Raw genomic sequence first — 24,165 nt, forward strand, 5'->3', positions numbered from 1 at the left:
GCTGCCAGAAAGGGCATCCTTTGACTTGCAGTTTGCACGGTGCTTTAGAGAAAGGCAACACACATCGCCCTGGGATCCTGTGCCGCTGCGTGCGGGAACGGGGTCTGGGGAGAGAGGTGCCACCTGGAGCAGCTGTGAGCAAGGGACTTTGATGACAGGCTTCGCCCTAGGACCAGCCATTTGTTGAGAAGATTCCAGAAAGTACATGCCCTCACCGCTTAGCTCTGTGTCCTTGAGCCAAGCTGCCTGTCACCTTCTCTCGTTTCCATGGAGGACTCAGTCTCAGCTCAGGGGACTGTGACAATTACACCAGTGTTGCCAAGAAGGACGCCAATTAGTACAAAGTAAATTTTTCTCCCCCAGGGAAGATGGACCGAGGCCACCAGAGCACTTCTCTGATGGCAGAAAACACAAGTTTCCTGTGTCCTGGGCCAGCCAGCCACAACCAGAGATGAAAGAGACCAGGGAACGTCCCACAGCCTCCTGGGCCAGAGCCGACCGGGCAATTAGACCTCAGCATTTATTTATGGAGCTAATTTTGTGTGTATTGCTCCTATTTCCGTCTGTAGATAAAAAGCAGAGATAATCAGCTTGGCTCAGAACGTGGATATTCTGGGAGCCCCAACCGGGGACCACTTTAAAGCAGAGGGATCCCACGGGGAACGGTTCTGAATTGGGGTCGAGGAATTCCACTCCACCACAAACTACACAAACCCGTCTTCCCACTGTGTCTTCCTCCAGTCGATTTGCGGAGGGGATATTTATGGGATTTCCACCATTTACGGGAGGCATTTTTGAAAGGAAAAATCAGGCGTGGGAGTTTTCCTAGTAAAAGCTTATGGTCGTCATCATCTGCTCTCATTAGCTCCAAATCCTCCCGCTGCAGCGTCAAAGCCCTCCTCCAGCCTTTGTTTCACCACATTTTTATTCACTAACTACTTCCCTAAGTGTGGCTATCTCAGAGACAATTAGTAATTAATAATGAAAACCTCACCTCCCAAGCTGTGCTGGAGAGGTGGGGATCTCATTAGCATACATCTCTCCAGCAAATACGTGTTTCTTGGGGAGTGTTTTTAAGACTTTATCAAGCATATATCCATACAGAACAGACAGGCTGCCAGGTCACATCTGGGGACAATTGAGAGTTTGAAAATGTATCGTATTTTTTCTCACAAAGTTTTCTCACCTGTCTTTGAAGCTCCCATGATTAACATTAGGGCAAAAATTAAAATAAAAAATAACACACGGTGAAACCAGTGCAGTAGTGGCTGATAAAACAGGTACGGTCATTGCAAAAAGAAAGTAACTTGAACTAATTGAAGGGAGGATAGCTTATTTTCACCCCAGAAATAACTGCTGCCTCTTCAAACCTGAAATTAAAATACCAGAGAGAAACAGATTACCTACTATGTTTGGAAATTTAGAGTTAACTTTGTTATTTTAAGAATTTAGATGAGTGTTTTTTCTTCTCATAACAATCAGATATCAGCTTCCTCTGAAAGTTTTTGAATGTCCCCTCACATTAATGGTACTGCCCTTTTCAATTAAAAATACGTAGAGGAATGTGAAATGATTAGAAGATTCAAACATTCTCTATTAATCACTGCTACAGTGAAGACTTTAAGTATTGATGAAAACATGCCCCGTGTAGGACAAACCAAATCATCTTTCAGGCGTTGGGTCAGATCCAGTACCTTGAGAAATAAATGCATCGATTCTTCCACAAATCTTAAAGTCTAATCTGTGTTATCTTTGTTGCAATTATAAAAATAAAATAAAGTGGGTTGAAATATATAGTAGTCGTCTTGCTATTTGAAACAGAATTCTTGAACAATGACAACAAACAAGTAAATATTTAATTTCAGTTTTCAGAGACAAATCAGTTATTCTAGGTGATTTAAAAAGACAGCCAGGCCTTGTATTGGTGCATTTTCATCCCCAAGTCAAGTAAACCACGTCTACAAGAGAAGTCTTCTACCTTTCGCTCTTGTCTAGTCTACCTTCCAAAATGCAGGTGGGTGTCTAAGCCACTCTCTGTAGTAGCTGTGACTCTGAGCAGCTGATGATCATTTTGTGGTGGCGATTATTATAAACAGAATCTAAGAAAAGCTGAAAGAACTAGAAGAAACCGCTATTTGAAAATTTGGTTGTGAACCTTTTGTAAAAGGGAGTCTTCTCCATAGGACACAGTCCTCCTTGAGTTCTCCATTTGTCTAGGGGAGGAGGAAGAACTACCTGGGAGCACCTGCTACCTGTCCTGGAATAGCAGGTGCTCAGGTGGGTGTGGCCATGTCTAAGCCCCGCCTCTGTGGATGTGAGGTGATGCGTCCCTGAGAGCAAACAAACAAAAAGAGTCCATGTTGACTCTTTGAACAGACACCACTCCACCCACACACACCCAGAGATCTGTGACCCAAGGGCTTTCCTGAAGTGCCCTGGCGTGGTCAGGCGAGCCGCTGGGAGGCCAGCAGAGTGTCGGGGCGGGGTGGCTCTTGGGATCAATTGCATCTGACATCTTAGCCTGCCCAGGGAGGCTGCCGTTCCAAAGCCCAGGCACAAGAAAAGCACCACCCATGACAGAAAGGCTACCCCTGCAATGCCAATTTTCTTTCGTTTCTGTTGTTTGCTTTCTTTTCTTTCTCTTTCTTTCCTTTCTTTCTCTTTCTTTTCTTTCTTTCTTTCTTCTCTTTCTCCTTCTTTCCTTTCTTTTTTCTTTCTCCCTCTTTCCTTTCTCTTTCTTTCTTTCTCTTTCCTTTCTCTTTTTCCTTCCTTCCTTCCTTTCTTTCTTTCCTTCCTTCCTTCCTTCCTTCCTTCCTTCCTTCCTTCCTTTCTTCTTCTCTTGATGGAGTTTTGAGTGCAGTGGCTCCACCTGGGCTCACTGCAACCTCCACCTCCCAGGTTGAAGTGATCTCCTGCCTCAGCCTCCCTAGTAGCTGAGATTGCAGCCTTGCTGACCTCTGCTCATTCACTCGACTTCTGAAGTGAAGGCATGGGCAGCCACGCCTGGCTAATTTTTTTGTATTTTTAGTGGAGACAGGGTTTCACCATGTTGCTGAGATGCCAGTTTTACATGATGGCCATTCTGGAGTTGTCACTTTTGTGGCATGTACAACACCTCCATCCCACTGCCATGCCCCAATAAAAATTCCACAAAATCACTCTGAGTCCACTGCACTGAGGTTACTGATGGAGGAGCAAGTGCCTGCTGTGTAAGGTGAGGGGTGATGCCCACTGGAGTGGGATCCCACATGAATGTCACGGTCAAGGTGCAGAGCTGACCCCTACTCAGAAGTCAAGTGAATGAGCAGAGGTCAGCAAGGCTGCCAATCAGCCAGAGAGTTTGGGTCACTCCCCTGAGATTTTACATACAAATAAATGCTCTAGAGTTCACTGACACCAATAGATTTGAGGGGGGTGGGGGAGAATTGTTGGTTGCACACAGAGATGCTGTTGGGGTGCTGGGGGTGGTCATTTCCTGGCTCCTCTCTTCCTCCCACCCTCCAAACTCCAGCCACTGACTGGAGTGGACAGGGTGGCTCCCCGAGTTACTCAGAACAGGCAGAGGCAGCGCAGAGACTGGGCTCAGAGCAAAGGAAAGTGCCTGGGACACCTCGCCCTGACTTCCTCGATCACCTGGAACAACTTAGCAGTCTTTCTTCCACAGTCCCCTTCTTTCCTACGTCCTGGGGGTCCTGCCTGACACCAAAAGCACTAAGCTCCGGTCACTACTCCAGAGAGCGGGGGCGGGGAACGTGCATTCCGTGGTTGGTGGTTGTAAATAGAGAAAAGATGGTTTATCTATGGCGTAAGCCCCAGTTGCTTGCCACAGCTCATGGCAGACAAGTGCGATGTGACCTTTTCTGTCATGATGTCACAGCCTGGGTCACAAATGCAGATGGGGTGGCATCCACGTGGAATGGTGTTAGTGTCGTGGTCTGCTACTTACAGGGACAGCTGCCAGCTCAGTCAGAATAACGAGACCCCCCACCCCACCCCTCAGCAAATACAAACTGCTCGTTTTCATAGCGGAAGCTGTTCCTGTGTCATTTGAAACTTTTTAGTGACATGTAATATGCAAACACAGGAGTCTCCATATTAATGTGGTCAAACGAAACACATCCAGGGAGACAGCCACCAGAATTAGCGGTACCTGACAAGTCCGTCCCTGGGGGCCTCCTTCCAAAACCAATCACAATTCTAACTTCTAACAGCATAGATTAGTGTCGCCATGGATTTGTGTTTGTACTTTATGTAAATGGAATTGTGTTGCATAGACACTTTTGTGTCTGGCTTCATTCACTTAACATGATGTTTGTGGGATTTGCGGCAGGTAGGGGTGGAGCTCTCTGTTTCGGGGCTGCACAGGGCTCTCTTTGTGAGTAGAGCACAGTTTATATGCTGGTGGATATCTGCGTAATTTGAGGATGTTACTAATCATGTTCATATCACTGAACTTCTTTGCCATTTAAAAACAAATAAATACTAATTGCAAATTTTGATTCCCCGTGTAAGGACTGATGGATAAAATATTTCCATTGAGTTGACATCACTGAAGGTGTTGTTATATTGATGCAAAGTGATGACCTATGCTTAGTATAATCATCAATTGACTTGGATCACATCTTTATTTTTAATAGGCTGTAAATGCCTGTGTGTATGTGTGTGTGTGTGTGTGTGTGTGAGAGAGAGAGAGAGAGAGAGAGAGAGAGAGAGCGACTTAATGCAACATCTGTTAGTTGTCCCGCAGTCACTATGGGTCAGGAGTCTGGGTCGTCCCGGCTGGGCTGCATGCTCATCTGGAGTTTGGAGTCCTCTTCCAAGCTCTGTCAAGTTCTTGGCAGAATTCAGTTCCTTGCCGTTCTGTAACTGTGGCCCTCAGCTCCTAGAAGCCACCCCTCACTGTGGCAGTTGTGAATCTTGTGGGGTGCCTGCTTCTTCAGCATCAGTAGGAGAATGTCTCTAACCCTTGGTCCATCTTTGCAGGGCTCATCTGACTAGCTGGTACCCATCCAGGATTATCTGCCTTTGACAGGCCCTGCCCGTTCTCAGGAGAAGGGGATCACATAGCTTGAACACCAGTGGTCGGGACTCAGGACGGCCACACTGGAGCTCCCCTGACCCCGTCTCTCTATCTCAGTGTGGACTCTCCAGCAAGCCAGTTTCAGACTGACTTACTCCTGCCTGGTAGCACATGGCTGCAAAGCATCATGTCCCATATTTTATTATTTCCACTGTCCTTCCTTCCTGATGTGCCAAGAGTCTTCTATTTTCTTTCTATTTAGCAAACTTCCTTGAGGCTTTCCTTTAGGGTAGGCCTGCTGGCAACACTTTCTCTTAAGTTCCTTTATTTTAGCACTTCTTTATTTTTTTTTTGGTCCCTAAAGGATACTTTTGCCAGATATGGAATTCAGGGTTGACAGCTTATATTTCAGCACTTGGAATATGTGCCACTTCCTTCCGGCCCCCATAGTTCCTATTGAGATACCTGCTGTCATTCAAACTGCTTCTCCCCCGGGGAAAGGTTTTGCTGTCAGTAGTGTAAGGCTGGTTGCCTTGCTGGGAGCACGGATGCACACCCCCCCACTTTTTTCGAAAGCTCAGACATGCTCAGGCATGTTCCCTTCTCCCCTTCTCGCACAGTCTGGCCTTCAAACAAAGGCTTGTAACCCTACCCAATAGTAGTCCTGCTCTCCCACAACCAATTGAGCTCCTCCACTCCCTATAAAACCCCATGTCTGAGAGGAGTCCGTGCGACTTCTCCGGCCCCTCCTGTCGGACCGCAGAACCTTGCCCGGGAGCCTGAATAAACCCTTCGCATTGGATCTTCTTGCACTGGCCTCAGTTTCTTCGTTTTAAACTTGGCGAGAACAAACCTTACAACTAGTTTCAAGATTTTCCTTTGTGTTTAGTTTCCTGGAGTTTGACGACGCTGTGTTTTGGCAGTAGTGTCTTTGAGTTCATCCTGTTCAGGATTTGCCTGGCATCTCCAATCTGTACGTTCATGTCTTTTGCCAAACTTGGGAAATTTTCAGCCATTATTTATTTGAATTCTTTTTCAGGGTCTTCCTCTTTATTCTCTCCTTTTAAGACTTTGAGGACATGGAAATTCGATCTTTGTTACAGGCCCCTGTGTCCCTGAGGTTCTGTTTCTTTTTTCAGTCTATTTTCTCTCTATTGCTCAGATTGGTTAATTTCTGCTGTTCTCTCAAGTTCACCCATTCTTTCTTCTGTAGTCTCCACTGGGTTTTTAGTTTGAGTATTTCAGTTGTATTTTTAAAGCATTAATTGATCAGATCATATCCTTATTTTAAATAGACTACCTGTGTTTTTTAAACAGCCATATTTTTTGCCATGTCCTTCTAGCCCATATCACAAACTATACCTAATCCAGAAACACCTTTTAGTGAACACTGTGCATTTTTTTTTTTTTTTGAGACGGAGTTTCACTCTTGTTACCCAGGCTGGAGTGCAATGGCGCAATCTCGGCTCACCACAACCTCCGCCTCCTGGGTTCAGGCAATTCTCCTGCCTCAGCCTCCTGAGTAGCTGGGATTGCAGGCATGCGCCACCACGCCCAGGTAATTTTTTGTATTTTTAGAAGAGACGGGGTTTCACCATGTTGACCAGGATGGTCTCGATCGCTTGACCTCGTGATCCACCCGCCTCGGCCTCCCAAAGTGCTGGGATTACAGGCGTGAGCCACCGCGCCCGGCCCACTGTGCACTTTTAAAGCTACAAAATCAGGGCCGGGCTTTGTGGCTCAGGCCTGTAATCCCAACACTTTGGGAGGTTGACGTGGGTGGGCGGATCACTTGAGGCCAGGAGTTCAAGACCAACCTGGCCAACCCATCTCTACTAAAAATACAAAAATTAACCATGTGTGATGATGCGCACCTGCAATCCCAGCTATTCAGGAGGTGGAGGCGGGAGAACCACTAAAACCGGGAGGTGGAGGTTGCAGTGAGCTGAGATCCTGCCATTGCACTCCAGCCTGGGGGACAGACCAAGACCCTGTGTCTATAAAAAGTAAAAACAAAAAAAAAGCTATGAAGTCAGCCTCCAGGAATAATGTCAGTTGAGAACAGGTAGGTTCTACTCTGAACAGATGAGGGCCCCAGTGTTCAAAGAGCTTACCCAATTTGTGACTTCCATGGTGAGACCCAGGGACCTCTGCCCAAGAGCAATGTCTTCCTGTGGCAGGGCTTGGTGCCTGCGTGGTGATCAGCTCAGACATGAGGCCTTCTTCCCTATTTCTAAGATTATTCCTAATTTAAAGTACTTCTGGGAGTTCTGGGAAAACCTCCTTTTGGGACCTGGATGCCTCCTCCCAAATAAATCATGTTATGAGACAAGCTTTTTTAAGTTGCCACACACCCCGACTTTAGCTGAAGCCTGAGAGTCTTAAAGATAAAAATGGCCAATGGATCTTGATTTTAATGCAAGGAGCTTGAATTCAGGCTTAGTCACCTAAGTTTGAAATGCAAGAGTGTGACTGACCTTTAGCTGTGTGTCATTAAAGGGCCTGTAGTTCATTTGTGCCTGGGACCAATCCGGAAGGCTCAGATGCTCTGGCTAGGACAGCAGACCCCATCTTTTGGGACCGTAAGTCCAGCAAGCCTGCCGTCTGCTCTGTGGGACAGCTGAGGACACGTGTGGACTGAGTCCCACTGACGGCAGATGTGCTGGTCCTTTCCATCCAGGTCACCAGGGCAGGTGGTCAGAAAAGTCCTTCCAACCTTGCTGCTGTTAGAATGCCCTGGTCACCGCTTGTGATGGCAAGAGGCTGCCACCACCCCACCCCTCTGTCTTCCTGCTCCTCCTTCTCCCCCATGGGCCTTTAGAGACTAGAAGGTGACACCAGGCTTTCTTTGTCTTGTTCATCTGTGTTCTTTGTGTCAGGGCCTATATTAAGTTTCCAAGCTGCCATGACTAAGTGCCATAGACTTGGTGGCTTCCTACAAAGGAAGTTTATTCTCTCACAGTCTGCTGGCTAGAAGTCAAGGGTCCAGGTGTTAATGGGGTGATGCTTCCTCTGAGGTCCCTGGGACAGAATCTGCTTGCCTCTTCCTTCTTCTGGTGGCTGCAGGTGTTCCTGGGCTTGCTGGGTGCATATCTCCCCCTCATTTTCACACTGCCTTCTCTTCTCTCTGGGTCTCTCCTCTTCTGTCCCTTGCAAGGACACTTGACATTGGATTCAGGGCCTCCCTGAATAATCCTGGACGATCTCATCTTGAGATCTTTAACTTAATTACATCTGCAAAGAGCCTTTTTCCAACATGATCATTCATAGGTTATGGGCATGAAGACGTGGACACATCTTTTGTGGGGGCCGTCATTCAATGCAGTGGAGGGCTCAGGTGTTCAGAAGGGCAGGAGCCTGCTTCAATCCCACCTCTGGGACCAAAGATCGTTCTTCTTAAGCTCCTCTAGGACTGCCCTCTCTTCTCTGGAATCTCACGCTCAAGCTTTAGCTTATTCCAGCCGCATCTCAGAATAACCCTGAAGACCCACATGCAGAAACAATGGCCCAGTTCGTTCTGATACCACCCCCAGGTAGCAGGAAGTTTTGACCTATCTAAGACTGATTTGAAACACTCCAGTGGTAAAGACATTGTTTTCTTTCAAGCCATCTGGAAGTCAGAGCAAGGAAGTTCTCCGGTTAACTTTGCCACATCTGGGTGCTAGTGATTCATGGAGAAGCAGCCTCGCTCTGGTTTTCATTTCAAGTGCGTTTACAAGGAGTTTATGCAGTTACCTCTTGAAGGGTCTTTCAGTATGGGGCCACTGCTTCTCACAGAGCCCGCTTCTCCGTTGAAAAGCAGAATAACATTTTCCACAGCCATATCTTAGGAAACGCTGGAAGGATGAACAAATTCCTGTTTGCAGATCAATTTCAGATCACTGGTCGGCAAGCATAAGCGGTTGTTACTTTATTCGCTAATTAAAACCATCTCCTTACAATTTTGCTTTCCTCCCTAATCTGAATAACAAAGAGAAACAGAGATAGAACCACATCTGTGGAATCTTCTCAATTATTCATGCGCACGGCGTGGAGGGAAAGCAGGAGACAGCGTGAGCATGACACACAGACGCTGAGGACACCGCCGAGGTGCTGCCGGCAGCTGCTCAAAGCCCAGCGCGCAAACGTGTTTCTATTTCTGCTCTCAGTTAAGTCTCAGCTCTCCGACCTCAAGTTCAGAGTTGGACCCGGTGCTCACTTTTCCCCTTCTTGACAAAGCTGAATCAGTGTTATTCTGGTCTACATTCATTTTTTAATATGCCTCCTTCCTTCTAGTCATTCTCAGCTTCAGTTTTCAACTCAGAAAATGCCGATTATGTTAGAACATCCAGAGTCAAAGAGAAGAGAAGACAGACGGATATGTGGTGGGTTAATATGAAACTAATGTGCAGGCTACTCCAAATTCTTAAATGGTCTTGACAATACAACTTTTTAAACATTTTGAATCCAAACAATGCAATTTGTGATTCCGTATTCCCAACCAAGCCGATGAATGTGTTTCTTCCACTCCTGGTTTCTGCCTTGTGACCTTTTAGACACCAGTGTTCCCTTCTGACTCCTCTGTCTTGACCTTAGTCAGAGTGAAGACAGAAAACCCCGCAGATCTGACCGTGATTGCAATTTCTCTGTTCCGACAGACACGTCGTGTGCATTTCCTGCGTGAGAAATCCCCTTTCCAGAGGCAGGGACAGCCCTGGACGGAGGATTCTGGCTCGTAGCTCATTTGTTGATTGGTTTACGTGTGAAAGCCTGAATAAGAAACCTCCAGAAGGAGACAGTTCTCTGGAGCGGCAGTGGTGGTCTCTGGATGTTCCTTCCATTGCAGAAAGGGCAAGCGGGGCAACTGGGGAGAGTCGGGTGGCGTCTGGAGATCAGGGGGCATGGGCGGCCCACGTCTGTGTCTGTCCCTCCTCCAAGGGCAGCAGGAAGCCACCTTGTCCGCTCACAGCCTGTCCGTGAGTGATACGGGTGGGACTGACCCCACCTAGGTGTCCGTGACCCACCTTTGATTCCAGCAAGGCTGGCTTACGTCATGGGTCCATCTGTGACTCCTTCCTCTTTCAGCCTCGTAGCCAGTTCGTCAGCAGGTCCCTCTGAGGGCAGGAAGCATCAGTGCCGTTTAGTGCCTTGCCAGGAGCCAGCTGTGCTGGGCCCGTAACCGTCACCTTCCCACGAAGCCCTCAAGACATCGCCACGTGGTCACATGATGACTGTCATAGCCATGTTGTAAGATGAGGAACCTTGAGCTCACAGGAGCTAAGCCGTCTGTGCTGGCGCTGAGTAGGGCCCCCACCTCCTGCTCCCATACAGACTCTGATGCTCTCCATCCTCCCAGACTATCGTGGCACCTTCCAGGCTGATGCCCCTACTTCCAGAGTCGCCTACTCTAAATCCTCCCTCCACCATTGCCAAAAGCAATTTCCTCTTGAAATCTTTAAGTCATCAAGCTCCAAAGCCTTGGCCAAGGCTCCCTCTCCATTTATTCTGACCCCTTCCTCCTCCTGGTCGCCTCCCCCCAGCTCCCTTTCATTCTCCTCATCATTCCTGGGACAACTCCCCGCCAACTTCTGTCATGCGCCTGGCTCCCCGGGGAGGCCACAGCCTGCCCCTTTCCCGAGGACTTCCCTGTGCCTTCTGCTGCCCACACCCTGCCCACCTGGGAGCCAGGCACACCCACCTTCTGCAGAGTCTTCCCTGAGCACTGGGGACACAGGGAACCCTCTGCGTCCCTTGTCTGTATCTCTAGTGGCCCTGGAGACCTCCCCGGTGTTGAAGCAGTCATTTGCTGGAGAACTGCTCCAGGGACTTGGAGTGTGGATAGCGACTCAGGCAGAGGCTGCACGGAACAGCCCCTCCCACTCGGGGGAGGGAACCTAGAACCTCCGTGCTTAGTCCTGCCTCTTTTGTCCGCTTGTTTGTTTCTTCCATGTACCGTTCTACTTTCTCTGAGATTTTCTTGACTTTTATCTCCCAAATATTCTGTTGAACACTTTTATTTTAGCAAGCACATGCTGTTGTTTCATTAAAAAAAATTGTCAAAAGGTGCACTTTTATTTTCTGTTCCTTTTTCATATCATCTTCTTCTTGTTTCAAAGATGAACTTATCTTCTCACTGTGAAGATAAACATTCTTTGATAGGATGTTTTTGTTCCTAAATTATTTCCATTTTTTTTAGTCTATTCTCAAGAGTTCATCCTCAGGCTGGCATTTTGTGCCCTTTTTTTTCTTCTCTACCCCTTGCCTTGATCATCTTCCAGGTTAAAAAAAATTCTACATTTAAATCTGGGTCTCTGTAATTTTTGTATTCCAAATATGACTGAACCTAGAAAAAATTATGGGTTTACATCATAGTTAATTTACTTACTTCCCTTATATATGTAGCCAATCTAGGCCTCAACAGTAAACTGAATTAGGTTATAGAAGGTAGGTATTAAGATGGCTAATTCGTGATTGTTTATACAGACTACAATTCATGCTGTGACATGGTCCTGTTCATTGTAACTAGTTCTTCATGGAGCAGACATTGCCGACGTGTGCCCAGGTCCCAGCTGGCCTTCATTTACAATAAGCCACCTGGGTCGCTCCGTTCAGAACTGTCTGGGGTCAGCTGGTGACACGGGGCGCCCTATCCTGATACTGCAGCAAGTCCACCGTGTCCAGGGCATCACAACTCTGGGTAACATCCCTGCTAGGAGAAACTGGGACCTTCAGAAAGAAGCAGAGGACAGAAACTCTGCTGAGGGGACAAGGGGCAGAGTGATTTACAGCTCCAGGATATTCAAACATCCCCTTAGACAAAGCTCAAGAGATTGAGCAGTCATGTAATCCAGACATATATATATATGGAGACATATATAATCCAGACATATATATATATATGGAGACATATATAATCCAGACATATATATATCTATATATGGAGACATATATAATCCAGACATATATATATGGAGACATATATAATCCAGACATATATACATACATATGGAGACATATATAATCCAGACATATATATATCTATATATGAAGACATATATAATCCAGACATATATATATATGGAGACATATATAATCCAGACATACATATATATATATATATGGAGACATATATAATCCAGACATATATATATATATGGAGACATATATAATCCAGACACATATATATATATGAGACACATATAATCCAGACATATATATAGATATGTATATATATGTCTGGAGATACATATATACACACACATACATATATGTATTTTTTTCTCACTCAAAATTGTGGAAGAAGTTGGGTAGTGAAGAGACCTTGGTGCAAGCTTATTCCAGCTCTAACTGGCTACTTGAGCCTGGGAAAGGAATCTGACTTCTCCAGGCCTTTCAACAGAGGACTCTGGAGCAGCTCACCTACTCCTCAGGGTCATGCTGCTGAGTGTGGTCTGGGGAAGGGATGGCATGAGGAGATACTGGCAGAGCACCCATCTTGACGTTCCCACACTCTTACTTCCAGGAATCCACTGTTCCCACCAACTAAGACATCATATTAGTAACTAAGACTTCCACAAAAGCAGGCGCATCAGGAGCTTTAAAAAGGAAGGCAGGAAGTGACATGAGCTCTGATTCCGTCCTCATCTGCTACCTACCTCTCTCACTCGCTCTTCAAAGCAGACTTTGAAGAGAACTTTTTTTTTTAAGACATCTTTATTTGCCCAAAGTGGAAAGAGTGATCTCATTAGACCCAGAGCTGTGATTTCACTTTAGGTTCAGAGGGAAGGATCGGTGAGCTCCTTGGTAACAAAGCCCACGAAACACACACATGTTCGCTACGGTAAGTGGGTGTTGGCAGGACCTCTGTTTCAACGCTGCATAAACACGCAGCTCCACACTGCAGACTTTTGAAAAAGAATGTACATTTGACTCCATTTCAAGTCGAGGAGAGTTTAATGAGCATCCACTTGTGGTGAGTGTGTTGGCTTCTTTCTTTGGGGTGTGAAAACACATATGTGTAGCACATGTGTGCGTGTGCATGTGCGTGTGAGGGCGTCCCCCTTCATGGAGCAGCCAATCTTGCTATGGAGACGAGACTACCTTGCATCTGATCATCAGCAGTAATCCCAATCATCTTAATAAAAGCAGCAGTTTACATGTACTGGGCACTTACTGTGTACCGCGTTCTGACCAAGGAGCATTCCAGGGCTTGCACAGCGACTGCACAGAGGACATTCAGTCGATAAATGTTAGTTTCTGTTCCATCAGATTTTCCTGTGTTTAGTGTTGTTTTCCTGGAAGGAGACAGCTCCGATTTGACCTGTGACTTAAAAGGCCTGAAGTATTGAGGCAGGCTCCTCACTGTCCTCTTGGATAGGTTTCATCACCATGGACATTTCAACTCAGCAGGGTGGAAACAGCCTAAGACCACTCCAAAGCCAACCTCCGCCTCCTGCTCGGTTCCTGCAAGAATCCCACTGCAGCCCGCATCTGCCAGGCTGCCTGGACCTTTGCAGCTTTACAGCTGGCACGCAGGCACTACGCAGTGATAAAGGACACATGGATCACGTCACTTTCATCTTCCTGAAGGCCTGCACCGTGTGAAGTTCACCGTCAGGCAGTCACAGAGACCCTTCAGATCTGCGCAAGACCAGTCTCTCTGGAAACAAGGCCCTGAGTGAGACAAGTTTTTTTTGCCCAGTTGGCTTCCATTATTATTCTAATTGAATTGCCAGCTTCTCTTGAAGTTAGCAAGGTTTGTTCCTTCATGCTCCTTAACTTTACCATCGGATAGCCGCTCTGAATGTCACTGCTAGAGCAATTGGAAGTGACTTTTCGAATGAACAATGAGCTAGTTAGATTCCTCTGTGGCAAGCATGTCACAGCTTCCTTTACCCCAGTCCTAAAAGCTCCTGCTAATGGTTTCCTACGTTATTACATGAATGTGCCTGGGGCTGGTCTACTGGGAAATAGCTCTGTAATAAATATGCCAACCGCGGTGAAGGACAAGAAGCTGGGCCCTCTGCCCCTGGGCCCAGGGGGCTGTGGCACAACACAGCTCCAGGGTACCATGTGCCAGCCCTGCTGCATCTTTCTGGGGTGGGTTTTGATGGTGAAAGAAGAATTATTGATCTTAATGAGGCTTCCTTGCACATTCATCAAAACTGTTGTCACATTTGGTCAGAGGCCTCACATGGGGCCCTGGCTAGGGTGAGCCTTAGAAGGAAAATTAAGCAATTAAGCAAATCCAATTGCCTGGAGGCACGAGGGCTCCACAGACCAGACTTCAGCCGGAAAGCAAGAGCACTAATGGGGCTGCGAAGCCTGAACCTGTGGCACCAGCACTTTGGACTCACCCGGGGTGACAGGTCCAGAGGGAGGAGTGTCAGTTTCCTAGCACTGCTGCCACAAATCACTGTGAGCTTAGTGGCTTAAAACAACACAAACCTATGATCTTATGGTTCTGGGGGAGGAAGTCTGAAATGGGACTTAGAGAGCTAAGAGGAGTGTTGGTAGGAATGTGCTCTTCTGGAGGCAAGCCTATTTCCTTGCCTCTTTTAGCATCTGGAGGTTGTCTGTCTTCCTTGATGTAATCACATCATAACATCCAATCTCTGCTTCTGTCCGATTTCCCGTCTCTTTAACCTTGATCCTTCTGCTTCTGAATTATAAGGACCCTTGTCATGACACTGGGCCCCTTCGGATAACCCAAGACAATTTCCCTGTCTCAAGACTCTTAAGCTGGGAGTACCAGCCAAAGCAATCAGGCAAGAGAAGAAAATAAAAGTCAGCCAGACAGGAAATGAAGTCAAGATATATCTCTTCACTGACGATATGACTCTATACCTAGAAAACCTTCATGACTCCACCAAAAGGCTCCTGGAACTGACAAGCAACTTCAATACAGATCCAGGATACAAAATCAATGTTGAAAAATTAGTAGCATTTCTACACATCAATAATGTTTAAGCTGAGAGCCAGATCAAGAAGGCAATCCCATTTACAATACCACACACACACACACACACACACACACACACACACAAATACCTAGGAATACATCCAACCAAGAAGGTGAAACATCTCTACAAGGAGAACTAAAAACCATTGCTGAAAGAAATCACAGATAACACAAAAAATGGAAAAGTTTTCCATGCTCATGGATTGGAAGAATCAATATTATTAAAGTGGCCATACGACCCAAAGAAATTTGCAGATTCAATGCTATTCCTATCAAACTGCCAACATCATTTTTCACAGAATTAGAAAAAGTTATTTTAAAGTTTATACAGAACCATAAAAGTTCCTAAATAGCCAAAACAATTCTAAGCAAAAAGAACAAAGCAGGAGGCATCCCATTACCCAACTTCAAACTATAACATAAGGCTATAGTAACCAAAACAGCATGGCACTGGTACAAAAACAGACACTTGGACCAACAAAACAGAATAGAGAACCCAGAAATAAAGCCACACATCTACAACCATCTACAACTTTGATTTTTGACAAAGTTAAAAAAAATAAGCAATAAAGAAAGGACTCTCTATTCAATAAATGGTGCTGGAATAACGGACTAGCCCTATGCAGTTGGATGAAATGGAACCCCTACCTTTCACCATATACACACATTAACACAAGGATTAAATATTTAATTATAAGACCCCAAACTATATGAATCCTAGAAGAAAACCTAGGAAACACCATTCTGAACATCAGCCTTGGGGAAGAATTTATGACCAAGTCCTTCAAAGCAATTGCAACCAAAATTGACAAGTGGGACCTGTTCTAACTAAGGAACATCTGCATAGCAAAAGAAAGTATCAACAGCAGAGTGAACAGAACCATCTACAGAATAGAAGAAAATACTTTCAAACTATGCATTTTATAAAGGTCTAATATCTCAAATCTAGTGGGAGCTTAAATAATTGGACAAGCAAAAAACAACCCCATTAAAAAAGTAAGCAAAAGACATGAACAGACACTTCTCAAAAGAGGACATACTAGCAGCCAACAGACATGAAAATATGTTCAAGATCACTAATGGTCAGAGAAATGCAAATCAAAATCACAATGAGATACCATCTCACACCGGTTAGAATGGCTATGATTAAAAAGTCAAAAAGTAACAGATTCAGGTGAAACTGCAGAGAAAGGGGAATGCTTAATGCTGATACACTGTAGGCGAGAATGTGAATTAGTTCAGCCACTGTGGAAAGCAGTTTGGGGATTTCTCAAAGAACTAGAAACATAACCATCATTTGATCCAGCAATCCTATTTCTGGGTATATACCTGAAGGAAAATAAATTATTCTACCCAAAAGATGCATGCACATGTATGTTCACTGCAGCACTATTCACAGTAGCAAAGACATGGGGTCAACCTGGACGCCCATCAACAGTGGATTGGATAAACAAAATGTGGCACATGTATACCATGGATTATTATGCAGCCATAAAAAAGAATGAGATCATGTCCCTTACAGCAACATGGATGTAACTGGCAGCCATCTTCCTAAGTGAATAATTGGGAGACAGGAGGGTCAGTGTCAGTGAGATTGGAACAGAAGACAAAATATCGCATATTCTCACTTATAGGTGGGAGCTAAACATTGGGTGCTCATGGACATAAAGATGGCAACAACAGACACTAGGGGCTACTGGGCGGGGACAGAGGAAGGGGAACAAGGGTTGAGAAACTAGCTGTTGGGTACTATGCTTAGTACCTGAGTGATAGGATCTTTAGTACCCCCAAACCTCAGCATCAAGCAATATATCCATATAACAAACTTGCACATGTATCCCCTGAATCTAAAATAAAAGTTCAAATGATTTTTTTCATGAAAAAAATTTAAAAAAGACCCTTAAGTTAATCACATCTGCAAAGTCCCTTTTGCTATGGAGGGTCATATATTTACAGGCTCTGGGGACTGGAATGGGGGCATCTTAGGGGCCATTATTCTGCCTCTATAGGAAGATCATCCTAAGAGAGGACAGAACTGCTCCCTGTGCGGGGGGAACTACAGGAAGCGAAGCTCTGTATTAGTCACAGGGGTCTCCCTGGGATCTCTCGGGGAGAGGCGACAGGAATACGAAAAGCACAGCCTCTAAAACTCAAGGCAGCGTCTGTGAGAATGAGCATGAGAACGAGCTCTAACACCCACATCAGACTTCACTTTTGTGCACTCTGTCTCAGTCATCCAGGGCCAGCTCACTGGATGCGTGCCATTTTCATTCCAGTTTATAAAAAAACCAAATGAGGCCATGAAATGCTGAGTGACTCATCCAAGACCACAACTGTGTACACATCTGTCAAGGTGGTGGGGTCTGCAGGCAAATCAAGGCCAGAATACCCATCTTTCCCCTTTGAGGTGAATTCAAATATTTTAGAATGCAGAACCCCTTCCAAAGAAAGGTGACATTTTTCATGATCACTGTCCCACATGAAAGACTTCACTGAAGGAGCCAAAGGGTTGGGACCCTCAGATGCCGGGGAAGACGTTCTTCCTGTGATGCAAAGATCTTTAAACCATGATTCATGAGGCCAACAATCTCTTGCTGACTCTTCTAAGTGTAAATCAACTTGACAATGCACATTCTCTGCCTCATGTGCTCTTCAGACCCAGCCTCTTCACAGAACGCTGCTTTGTGATGTAAGCTCTGGACAATGTGAGCTGTGGAGTCTGATTAATGTGCCACGTGTCAGCAGGAGGATCAGAGGTTGTGTGTGTGCATGCCTTAGTGTGGTGGCGTGTCATCCCTGAGGTTCATGGCCCTGGGAGTCCCTTCCCTACAGAGAAAAAGGAGGGGGAAGCACAAACTCCACGAAAAAAGGAGAAAACGTCAAAGGAGAATTTATTTACCATGAAATATTTTCACAACCCAGAAAGAGAAGGGATGTTGGGATGAAGAGAAGCAAGGAGTCAGGGACAAGCATGAGCTCCAGGGTGGGTGGGCACAGGCCCCTCCTCCCTCCTCACCTGGGAGGAAGTGAACATGCCCTTGGCTCCTGGGTCTGTGCAGAGATGCCCTTCATCATCAGTGCACTTGTCCCCAAACAAATAGAAACTGCCAGGTAAATCTACAAATGTGTGGGTTAGCTGTCCTATTTAATGCAGACTCCACATCTAAATGCTCTGCTTCTCTGGGCTTGGGTTTCATTGTTCACACCACTAAGCCTGCCCGCACCCAGGTCCAAAAGCATCTTGGTCAAGCACCCAGTGCTAGGGAAGGACCCTGGAGACAGGGTGGGCTGAGCAGGAGGCTCCCTAGAGCTGCTTCTAAGAGTAGAGTCATGTGAAGGAGAGTGAGGGTCAGTGCTCAGGAACCTGAGCTATCATTGCTCCAGGGGTGGGGCTGGGGCAGGAGAATGCAGGAACAGTTCAGCAGGCAAAGTACTGTGCATCAAGAAGCTCTGGCAATGCTGGGCAGCTGAGCCCCTAGGGGTAGGGTACCTGTTTATTTTCTAAAAAGCGGTATTTGAGAGCAAAAACGGGGTGTGATTCACACTCACCCATGAGGGGCTATCCCCATACGGGTGCTGCAGATGGAAGAGAGGGACCCAGGACCCCAAATCCCTGTGTCTCATCTACTTCACAGGCAGGGGCAGACACTGCTCTATCCACATGGGTACCGGGGGATGGATGGTGCACTGGTAGGATGTACTTTATAGTATTAGATCTTAAGTAGGGAAGAGTTCACACTTGGAGAACCCCAGAAGTCCCACCTCTGAGAACTTATGAGTTAGTTCTCTTCAAGACTTAGAGACTAGAAAAATTAGTCTGAGGAAAAGACTCACCAGCTGCAAGTGGAAGTGATCTAAACATGATGAGCGACTGACAAGACAACCTAAACGCTTCTATTGACCGGAGTCCTGACGTGGTGAAGCAACCGTGCCACAGGTTCTCTGAGTGAGCAAGTTCTATTTCTTGGGCTGTAGAAGGCTGCCAGAGAACACTGTTCCTATTCTAACCACCAGAAGATGCCACATAATTTGTAAGATCATAATTTTTCTTGAGAGTGAGGTTCCAAGGCAAACAGGTGAACTGAATCACAAAGGGTGTCAAGGCCACTGCGGAGAGTTAGGACCCGTAGATCTTTTCATGTTTGGCAAAGTTTGAGAAGGGTTACCATAAAAACAAACAAAAAAGAAACAGTTGAAATCGAATGGTTTATTAAATGCTCAGTATGGATATATTGGGTTGAATGGTGGTCCCCAACAAGACATGTCCACGTCCTAACCCCTAGAAGTTGTCATTTTATTTAGGAAAAGGGTCTTTCAGATGTAATTAAGGATCTTGAAATGAGTACATCATCCTAGAGTATTCAAGTGGGTCCTAAATCTACTGTCAAGCGCCCTAATAAGACATACAGAGGAGAAGATGGTCACAGAGGAAGAGGCCACGTGAAGACAGGCAGAGGTAGGAGTGATGTGGCCGCAAGCCAAGGAAGCTGGCAAACCCAGAGGAGGCAGGGAGTGAGTTGTACACTAGAGCCTCTGTAGTAATGGGGCCCTGCTGACACTTTGATTCTAGACTTCTGCCCTCCAGAACTGAATGAGAATTAAGTTCGCTGTTTTAAGCCACTAAATATGTGATAATTTATTGCCACCTTAATAAACCAATACAATGGGATGGCGTGACAGCACAGAATTGACATAGAAGGCAGGACTCTATATCAGACGAGATCGAAGGCTGGCTGAAATGAGGGGGGAGGCACCGAAAGCACCTCTCCATAAGACATGCCCGCCAGTGCTATGACAGTCTACCATGGCCGTGGCAATGCCTGGAGGATACCACCCCTTTCCATGGCAAGGACATAGAAGTTACCACCCTTTTCTAGAAATGGCTGAATAATCTTCCCCTTAATTTGCATGTAATTAAAAGTGGGTATAAATGTGACCGTAGAATGGCCCTGAGAGGCTACTCTGGGCACACTGCCTGTGGGGTTCGCAGAGCAGGACCTCTGCTTCTGCTCTACACTGTGGCTTCAAGAAAAGTTGCTGTCCAACACCAGCTTGCTCTTGAATTCTTTCCTGGGTGAAGCCAAAAACCCTCCCAGGCTAAGCCCCAGTCTTGGAGCTTGCTTGCCCTGCATCAGAATCTCTGGCAATTCTAGACACAAGGGAGCCTGCAATCACTCACTAACTTTTTGCTATGAACCTTTACCAAGTACTTTTGTGAAAGATCAGAAAGAGGGAAGGAGACCTGGGAGAGTCTGTATCAGTGGTGCATAGACACGAAACCCTGCCTACATCATGGACTCATGTCCAGTATGTAGCAAAAGCCGTGCTGGGGAGGGACAGCTCCCAGAACTCAGTAAAAGACGCTCTGTCTGTCAGGGAGGGGAGGAAGCAAAAGCCATCTTCCCTACAGGAGGGGCTGGAACCTGACTCAAGCACAGCATCCTGCACTGACACAAGCAGGAGTCTGCTACCTATTCTGAAGGAGGATTAGGAAACTCTCTTTCACCCTAGACCCTCCCAGACGCTAACAAAGAAGAATTTGGTTGTCATGGGGGAAAGTCAGGGATGCTGCCCAAACCCTACCTTGGAAGCCTAGGTGCACACCTGTGACTGAGGCTGGAACAACAGAACTGAGAGACCTCTTCTGACCCTCCCCCAAGGCTTGCACCAAGTGACAAGCATAGCAGGCTGCAATTAGAAGATGCTGTAACTGGAGAAAGCCCTTCTCTGTGGTGCAGGTGCACAGGGAACATTGAGATCTGAAGGCATAGCGGAGATATAGAGGGAAACCCTGTGCTATTCTAGGCCCAAGTAAGCACAGGGAAGCAGCGGCCCTTCAAAGAAGAAATTTGAAGTCTGTGCCAACTCTATGAACAAAATATCATCAGAAGACACATACTCATTTCTAGGCATGATTACTATTTAGATCAGTCTCTACTGTTATTCTACGTAGAATTTTCCACATTAAATAAAAAATTATGTAATACACAAAAAGGTATGAAAGATGACCATTGTAATAAGCAATTACATGCAGATGCTCCAATTAAAAGGCAGAGATTGTAAAACTGAAAAGAAAACAAGACCCACTGTATGATTAAAAAAACCCAAAACACTTTAAGTGTAAAGACTTAGAAAGGTTAAAAGAAAAAGTGTAGGAAAAACACAGGTCCAGATGGCTTCACAGATATGTATTACCAAACATTTAAAGAAGAAATAATGCCAACCCCATGCAATTATGTAGACACCAATGCAAACAGAGCTGAGGTGGCTACATTAGTATCAGGAAAACTGAAATTCAACGTAAGAAATATTACAAATTAAAAGAAAGACCTTATAAACCACGTAGCCAATTTATCAAGAAGATATCACAATCCTAATTGTGTTTGTCCCTATTACTTAGTTTCCAAATGCATAAAGCAAGAGCCGAGAGAACTGAAATGATAAATGGATACAACCATAATGACAGCTGGAGTGTCCCACACTCTTCTCTCAGTGATTGATAGAAAAAGTATGTGAAATAATCAGGAGGAGGTAGATTAGAAAACCAATAGCAACCGACGTGCCTTAACTGACGTTTCTCAGAACACTCCACCATCTTCAGAATGCACATCCTTTTCAGGTGTACACAGAATATTCACTAAGACAGAACATGTTCTGAGCCATGAAACAAATCACAGCAACATTAAGAGGACTGAATTCATCACAAAGTGTATTTTCTGACTACAATTTGATCAATTCAGTAATGAACAACAGAATGATATCTGGAAATCCCACCAATAGTTGGCTGGTAAGCAGCAAATAATTCTTAGGTGGAAGAAGAAATACAAAACGAATTAGAAAATGATTTGAGTTACAAAATAAAAATAAAACATATCAAAATTTGTAGAATGCAGGTGAAGCAGTGCTTAGATGGAAATTTATATCATTTACTGCTTATTTTACAAAAGGGTAAAGGTCTGAAATTACTAAGCTTCCACCTTAATAAGTTACAAACAGAGGAGAAAATTAAACCCACAGCAAACAGAAAGAAGAAAATGATAAAGAGCAGAAGTAAAAAAAAGAAACATAAAACAATAAAAATATCAGTAACCCCTTATCCAGACTGAATAAGAAAAAAGCGAGGAAACACAAAGTCTCAATGTTAGAAACAAAGCAGATACTGCAGAAATTAAAGCGGTAATAAGGAAATGTTATGAACAACGTCACGACAATAAATTGGATGACTTAGATGAAACAGAACAATGCCTTTAAAAACACAAACTACCACAATTCACGCGTGAAGAAATAAACCACTTAAATAAATCTACATCTATTAGAGAAATTGAATTTGTAGCAATTTGAATGTATTTGGATTCTACAAGGAAAAGCACAGGTCCAGATGGCTTCACAGATATGTATTACCAAACATTTAAAGAAGAAATAGTGCCAACCCCATGCAGTTATTTTCCAGAAAACAGAAGTGGAGGAAACACTCCCCAGGTCATTTCATGAGGCCGGCATCACCATTTTTTTTCTGGTAATGCCTGAATTCTGGTAATTCAGGCATTACCAGAAAAAAAAAAATGAACCAACCAAAAAACTAAATCAGACACAAAACTCTTAACAAACTATTAGCAAATGAAGTCCAGTAATATATGAAAGTGATAATATGTCATGTTCAAGTAGGGTTTATCCTGTGGATGCAAGGTTGGTTCATTTGAAAATCAGTAAACATAATTTGCCGTATCAACAGACTAAAAGTAAAAAAACGATACAATCAACTTAATTGATGCAGAAAGAACATTTGGCAAAATTCAAAACCCATTCTTTATAAAAACTCATGGAAAACTAAAAATAGGAGGGAACTTCTTTAACCTGATAGGGAGTATCTATGAAAAGCCTACACCTAATATCATACTTCATGGCAGAAGAGCGAATACTTTCCTGCTGTGATCGGGAAAAAGGTGAGGATTTCTGTTCTCACTATATTCACTTTTCAACATTGTACTGGATTCCTATCCACTGAAATAAGGCAAGAAAAAGTAACGAAAGGTACATAGATGAGAAAGAATAAAAACTCTTTATTCATGGGCAGCATGATTTTCTATGTAGAAAATCCCAAGAATTTACACAGAAGCTTGTAGAACAGTGAGTGAGGTTAGCATGGTCACAGGATACAAAGTCAGGATACAAAAACCGGTTTAATGTCTGTATCCTGTCAATGAACAGCTGAAAAAGAAAACATTAAAAGTGCTGTTTACCCTGCATTAAACCAAAAAACAAACAAACAAAAATAAATACTTGGGTGTAAATCCAAGAATCACACATAGCTGTTAGAATTATTGAGCAAAATTAGGATGAAAAACAGGATAGTCACCTGGTGTCAAGGTATCTTCCCACAACAGTCTTCCTAATTTGGAATTAGCAATTTCCACACTAAAGGAAAAGGGGTAACTTTACTGCAGAGAAGACTAGCATTCACCTAACCCAGTTATCAGAGTTGCATTAGCAGTAATAACACATTCTACATACGTTATATCGCTTCTGTGGTATTCTTACCCAAAATGCATAACCTCATTACGTTCATGAAAGAACATCAGATGAACTCAGTTTGAGGGTCATTCTTTAAAATCACTGGCCAGGACTTGCCAAAAGTGTCAAATGTATGAAGGACAAAAATAAAAATAAAAATAAATAAAAATAAAAATAAAACCAAAACCAAAAACAAAAATACCCTGAGGATCTGTTACAGATTATAGGAAATTTGACAGTTATGTTCAATGTGGCATCCAGGATTAAATTCTGGACTAGAAAAAAAAAGCGTAAAAACAGGAAAATTTGTTTAAGTCTATAGATTAGTTCATAATATTATATCCGTGTTAATTTCCTGATTTCCACCACTGTACTATGGCTTTGTGAGATTATGGGAACTGAACGAAGGGTGTACAAGAACTCTCTGAACTATTTTTGTAATTATTATGTGAATCTAAAATTATTTCAGAATCAAAATGACATTTGGTAGGAAAAAAGCCAACATCATTGGTCATTGGAGAAATTCAAATTAAAACTACCAGGAGATACTGTGCTCCTCCCTGAATGGCTAGAATTAATCAGGCTGAGGCCAGCAAGTACTAACGCAGATGCGGAAGAACAGAACTTGTTTCCCGTCTTTATTGTGGTAAAAAAGACACATCTATCGCATTTACAAGGTTGCCACCACTAGCAC

The sequence above is a fragment of the Aotus nancymaae genome, unplaced genomic scaffold (genome assembly GCF_030222135.1).
Source record: "Aotus nancymaae isolate 86718 unplaced genomic scaffold, 86718_ANA_hifiasm-v0.15.2.pri h1tg000031l, whole genome shotgun sequence".
NCBI classification, from domain to species: Eukaryota; Metazoa; Chordata; class Mammalia; order Primates; family Aotidae; genus Aotus; species Aotus nancymaae.